The 7,019-nt window shown below is 40.4% G+C and overlaps 1 long non-coding RNA gene across 1 annotated transcript in view; it reads right to left on the bottom strand.

The window, feature by feature from the left end:
* The window catches only part of LOC138302119 (uncharacterized), a 418,185-nt gene extending 418,111 nt beyond the window's left edge, over positions 1–74 (bottom strand). Inside the window, exon 1 of the long non-coding RNA XR_011205287.1 lies at positions 37–74. This is a non-coding gene — a long non-coding RNA (uncharacterized lncRNA). The remainder of the gene's footprint in view (positions 1–36) is intronic.
* Between the last annotated feature and the right edge of the window lie 6,945 nt (positions 75–7,019).

Below are 7,019 nucleotides of genomic sequence, written 5' to 3' on the forward strand. Positions count from 1 at the left end.
CGTCCAAAAGTAGATACGGTACACACTAATAATTACCTTCAGGAACTGGGGCTATTCTCCCTCGTATCCATGACGCCGCCAAACTACTAAAGGAAGACGGATGCGGGAAATCAGGTATAAATGGGTACTCGGACATAAATCCTCCAATACGTAAACAGAGGGGGCAGGACTGCTGAACAAGGTAGTAAACATAGACATAGGACTAAGATGTAAATATAACTGAATCCTCAGTCGCACAAGCCACGAAAATTACAGTATTGTAAAAATGTTAGCAGCCCTCAATAAAGAACTCGAGGTTATTCAAAATATGGTAGAGCTCCAAGGAAAACTCTAAAATAAAATAAATATAAGAAAGATCAGTAAATAATTTGAAAGGAATGGAACTGAAAGAAGGATGTTCAATTGAGAAATTAATTATTGTAACTGCCAAATCCGATTAGTCACACTCAGACCCATATATTATGACATTTCACTGTTGGTAACAAAATCCAATCTATTGATAGAACTCAGTTGAGAGGTGTTTCAAGAAGCATTGGCAATGATAAGAGTCATCTAATACCTCCTGAAATATTTATCCATGTCACGTACTGCGCTGGACTTCTCACCTCTGGATTTCGGATTGGCGAATACACCAAGTCTTCTACAGGTCCTGGATGTTCCCAGATAAGGGCGACCCCTTCTAGTAGCCACAGTGCCGCTTGACAGGCTACGCCAAAGCAGACCGTATCCTCCAGAAGGAGTCCCAGAGGGAAAAAAAACCAACACTGGGGAAAAAACCTCTAACAGGAACTCCTGAAGGAAAACAAGAAAAAACAGGACTTGACAACAGGAAACAAAAATAGGCAATATCCAGGGTACAAGGCAGGAAAAAAGGAACAGGCAAAAATCTCCAAGGCAAAAGCAGGAACAAAGAACAGGCAAAAATCTCCCAAGGCAAAAGCAGGAACAAAGAACAGGCAAAAATCTCCCAAGGCAAAAGCAGGAACAAAGAACAGGCAAAAATCTCCCAAGGCAAAAGCAGGAACAAAGAACAGGCAAAAATCTCCCAAGGCAAAAAAGCAGGAACAAAGAACAGGCAAAAATCTCCCAAGGCAAAAAAGCAGGAACAAAGAACAGGAGCGAACAGCACAACCAGAAGGAAGTGTTTGCAACGCAAGGAAGAAAAAGACTGACTGACTTATATACTGAGAAAAGGGAAGTGACATCACAGGAAAGGGAAGTAACACCATCTTGGATTGGGAAAAGCCCATAGACCAGTATAGGAAAAAGGAAGTAGTATAAAAGAAAAACAGAGCATGCTTGGACAAAAACACGAAGAAGACAAGATGGACACAACATGGATAGAGACAGGCAAAAGGACCAACAAAAAACCCACCACCAACAATAAAAGAAGAAAAAAGGCTACAAGTAAGTGTAGCGCGACCGGGAGCGAAATATATGCTTCCCAGAAAGCATAGTCAAAAAACGCGGAGAACGGCGCTCCGAATATCGGTAGCGTGTTCCACCCGCGAGGACAGAAAGACGCCGCGTCAGAGCGCGGTGTTACAATCCAAGGTATATCATCGTTGAGACCATGAATATGTGTGCCTAATCTAAAGACCCACCGCTGTTCTACTCCAAACAGTCCTCTAGTCGCTGATTGGACTACTTCCAAAACCATCCACCATATGTCATCAGGAGTGTGTTTGACATTGCGATAATGTGTACTCAATTTTGTTGTCAGACGACTGCATCTGATATTGCTTCTATGTTCATTGATTCTGATCTTAACTGCTCTAGTGGTCATACCCACATAGCGTATCCGCATGGGCAACAAATCAGATATATACAATTAGAGGTATTGCAATTGGTATGTTTATTAAGATACCAAAAGCCAATAGGTGCTCGCTTCCGGGCCACCTGAATAATCCTCATTGGGTAATGTCTCTGCAGGAGTTTTGGGGATAAATCATCTGCTTGCTGTTCAAAAGTAGAAAGACTGCTGCAATTTCGACGTAATCTTAAAAATTGGCCATGAGAGAGATTATCTCTTAGAGCTTTAGGATGGTAACTATCATTTAACAGCAAACTATTGCGATCAGTGTCTTTATGGTAAATCCAAGATTGTAATTTTCCCATTTGTAATAGAGATCCTAAGATCAAGAAAGGAAATGTTCTCTGTGGATACTACAGATGTGAACCTCAAAAAAGGGTTGAGACTGTTAATCCAAATTGTTAAAGAAGGGACTAGTTGGATGTCCCCCTGCCATATCACTAATATGTCATCAATATATCTTCGCCAGACTCTGATGTTATCATAGGAAGGATTAGTTGCATTAAGAATAAACCATTGTTCGGAGTGATACACATACAGACAGACGAGACTCGGGCAAACGTACTGCCCATCGATGTCCCGCGAATCTGATGGTATAATTGTTCTTCGAACTGGAAGAAATGTTCTGTATGAGCTAGCGTAGCACACTGCATGATAAAATGTATTGGTGTGTTAGCAGTTAATGTGTTGTTCAAAAGCGCTGCCTCCACCACTCTTAATGTCTCTTGTTGTGGAATGTTAGTATACAGTGATTCGACATCCAAGGTGATCACGGCCTGCACTGTTTCAGTCGCATTGATAGTCTCTATCAAATTGAGAACCTCTTTCGTATCTTTCGAAAAAGTTGCTGACTCTCTCACGATGGGCTGTAGAAACGCATCACAGAAAGTAGACAAGGGTTCAAGCAGTGACCCTATACCTGACAATTGGTTGGCCAGGAGGTGGATTTTTTCCTTTAGGGATCTTAGGTACACAATAAAAATAGGTAATTTGTGGATTTTTTTGAGTCCAAGAATTCTGCCTCTTTTTGCGTAATCCAGGAATTTGAAACTGCTTCATGAATCTGTGATTGAATATGGTGTCTCAAACTTTCGGTGGGATCACGTGAAATAGGTGTGTAAAAAGTCGAATCACTCAGCAAGCGGAGACATTCTGCTCTATAGGTAGTTCCATCTTGAATTATTATAGCTCCTCCCTTGTCTACCGATTTTATAACAATGGACTGATTTTGACGAAGAGTTTTCATAGCTGTTCTTTCTTGCTTGGATATATTGCAAAAAGTTTGCTTTGGTTGAGTGTTCTGTATATCCAACATGACTGCTTTTTCAAAGGCCAGAAGTTCGCAAGTCACAGACGCTACTGGTGGCACAAAAGTCAACGGAATTCTCAAACCTGTGTCATCTCTTTGTGGTGTCTCAGCATGATCTTTAAAGAAAAAATGCAATCTGATTTTCCTAAAAAAAATTGCTAGTTCGCAATTAGTTCTGAAAAGGTAATCTGAAGGAGTAGGAACAAAACTTAGACCTTTATTAAGGACTGAAAGCTCTTCTGTTGAGAGAGATCTAGTGGACAGATTAACAACTAAGTTCTCGTTGATGGTATCTTTCCTTGGCTACGTGTGATCATCTGTGGTCCTTGCTGTGCCCAGTGGACATGCCTTCCTCTTCCTCTCCGCCTGCCTCTTCCTCTGCCCCAGCCTCTACCTAAAGAAGGTGGGGGGTGGTAAGAAGGCATAGGGAGTGGCTGATAAAAGGGATAGGGGGTTGCCACATAGGAGCTTGTCGTATTGAGAAATGTGGAAAGTTATAGTATGGTTGAGATATCCCTTCATCAGTGCTCCAGCCATCTGACGATAAACTGTTACTGGACCTCCTGTAATTTTTCTTAGAAGAAGAAGACGAGTCGTCCGAGGACCGAGATGCGGTATCTACTTCAAAGTCTTCTCTTATATAAGGATAGACTTTTTCTTTACTGAATCCAGAGATATCCTTCTGCAGTTTCGTGATCTTTTGTTGTGTCAGAAATTCTTTATTTTCGTTGCGTTCGGTATTGATCTCTGCCAATAGACTCTTAAAAGAAGCCAGAGATACAGTTGTTTTTAAGGTGGATTCAGCTAGGTTCACCTCTACTGTAATCAAGTCTGCCAGTCTCTTAGAAGTGTTAATAATGAAGATGAGCCAATCTCTGGTACACCTCCAGGCTATTTGAGCCCAATCCGTCCTCAAAAGTAAATCCTGCAGGAAAATTCTAGGAGCGCTGGTAACAATTAATCCATTAGGAGCTATATTAGCCCACAAATGTTCAATCATTATCGTGCCGTTTAACATCGTTTTGATTAAATCTCTTTTCAAAGATGTCAATTTCTCCCACTCTTCCTTCAAGGAACCAGAAGGGCCTGCACCATCCATTCCCAAAATCGAGGGTGCCTGAAGTATGGGGGTCACCATACTATCATCATAGCTTAAACCTTGGAAATTATCCATAGTTAATATGAAAAAAAGTCCCACAGCTGAGCCGCTGTGCTAATCAATTCACAAAAAGTGTAGGGACAAGGAGGTTAACTGGTCCAGTGGACAGCCTCCAATATCATATCTAGTTATATCAAAACAAGGTACACTGTTCTAAAAAGAAGACACTACTAGTGAGTTTTGTGCCCTAAGGAGCGATCGCCCTCAAGTTTTATCACTGGGCTTGCTCCACGCCAGACTGGTGCTGCAATGTCTGACGGGACCCACAATGGGGTCACTAAACCAGAGTACTGTGCAAACCAATGCCAAAAAAAGTGGAGAGAAAAGAAAAATTAAAATTGACTCGACTCCCCTTAGGAAAATCCCTTTAATTGAAGTAAAAGGGAGGTGGTCAGGATTAAAAACAAAAAGACGAGTATAGGGGAGTGATGGTCCCTTTTCTCATAAACAAGTGGTTGAGAGACACTATTTCTTGTGCCACTGTACCAGTCAACATGTTTCGTGCCTTACCTTGTCCATACAGATCTAATGGCGCTTTTTCAGGTCTGAAACTTTATCTTCTCCAACAAAAAACGATGCCATGATCTATAATGAAAATTATAATATTGTGGTTTCTACTCACTCAGTTGACCAATGAGTGTATTTTCAGATGGACCAACCTAGAGTGACAAAGGTCAAGAGCACAAACAAGAGAAGTAAAATCAAAAAAAGGAAACACAAAATAAGCCACCATTAGTCTGGGCTAATGACAACTGTGTTCTTAAATGAATGATCTCTAAGACTCAAGTGTAGAACTCTTCTGGTAACCAAGAACCATTAAAGAAGTGCTTACCAATCAATACTGTGGCTGGTCTTTTTATTAATTAAGACGGGTAGACAATTAGTCCTAATCACTATAAAAGAAACAATATGGGAAAAAAAAAATCATTCCACTCAATACTATTCTCTCTTGTGGATATTCTTCTATTTACTTGGAAAATGACGCTTGCAATATAGTGAAAAGTGATGTATGCACTAAAACATAGCTATTCTGTACATAATTAAGGATTACTTCACACATTATGCTGGGTACGCCTCAGAAGAGGCTATAGACAACTGTATCAAAGCCATTGATGCTGCAGACCTATTGCGCCTACGGTTTGTATAATATCTAAAATCTAAGTCCTTAGTGCACAATAAAGAACCAAAAAAAACAATCCTTGGGACAACATTAATATGACAAAGTCACCTGTCTTGTCCCAACTATGAGTGGCTCTAAGTGACTGAAATAAACACAAACATACTCATGCAGAAAAAAAAAAATTATACTGGATGATGGAATAATAATCATCTCATGTCAAGGAAAAATTTCAAAACATAGCAATCTATACAAAGGAGACAGCCTTGCAACTCTAAATTAATACAAAGAAACGAGGAGTCTCAAGACGCAGGTCTCTATGTGCATAACAACAGTAAACACATGAAAAAGGAAAGGGGACGGATGAAAATGGCTAACAGACCTCTCTGCTAGAAAGGCAGAGTTTGAAAATGACTCACTTAATGGCAGGTTAGAACCCCGTATATTGCTAAGGAGAGGAAATCGACTTAGCCGCGTGTCTTAAGTATCATAAATCACGCAAGTACTGATACTCTACGGAGACGAGAGTTTCTTTGCAGCGGTTAATTTTTGCTAAAAAGCCTGACGTTCTGCTCAGGAGAACGGCGATCGACAAACTTTCCTATTAAGCAAGCCAGACAAGGAAATGGTTGAATTTTACAAGTTACACAGCATCCAAAAGTAGAAGCAGTACACACTATGAATTACCTTCAGGAACTGGGGCTATTCTACCTCGTATCCATGACACCGCCAAACTACTAAAGGAAGACGGACGTGGGAAATCAGGTATAAATTGGTACTCTGACGTAAATCCTCCAATCCGTAAACAGAGGGGGTGGAACTGCTGAACCAGGTCGTAAACATAGACATCGGACTAAGATGTAAAGATAATTGAATCCTCAGTCGCACAAGCCACGAAAATTACAGTATTGTAAAAATGTTAGCAGCCCTCAATAAAGAACTCAAGGTTATTCAAAATAAGGTAAAGCTCCAAGGAAAACTCTCAAAAATGAAGAAACTCTTGTCTCCGTAGAGTATCAATACTTGCGTGATTTATGATACTTCAGACACGCGGCTAAGACCATTTCCTCTCTTTAGCGATATACGGGGTTCTAACCTGCCATTAAATGAGTCATTTTCAAACTCGGCCTTCCTAACAGAGAGGTCTGTTAGCCATTTCCATCTGTCCCCTTTCTTTTTTCATGTGTTTACTGTTGTTATGCACATAGAGACCTGCGTCTTGAGACTCGTTGTTTATTTGTATTAATTTAGAGGTGCAAGGCAGTCTCCTTTGCATAGATTGCTATGTTTTGACATTTTTCCTTAACATGAGATGATTATCATTCCAGCATCTAGTATAATTCTTTTTTTTCTCTGCATGAGCTTGTTTGTGTTTATTTCAGTCACTTAGGGCCGTATTTATACTTTTTGGCGCACAACTGTGCCAACGCAGTTGTGCGTCAAAAAATTTAACGCCGGTGATAGAGCGGAACGAGGTAATAATTTACCTGCGTTTGGACGCTCTTTAGGCCGATGAATCTTTTGACTAAGTGGGAACTCTCTGTACTATTATATCGATCAGTCGCATCAAATCAATAATCAATAACGAACATAAGCAACACCTTGAACAACATAACACTTT

Source organism: Pleurodeles waltl, chromosome 6, assembly GCF_031143425.1.
Source record: "Pleurodeles waltl isolate 20211129_DDA chromosome 6, aPleWal1.hap1.20221129, whole genome shotgun sequence".
Taxonomy (NCBI): domain Eukaryota; kingdom Metazoa; phylum Chordata; class Amphibia; order Caudata; family Salamandridae; genus Pleurodeles; species Pleurodeles waltl.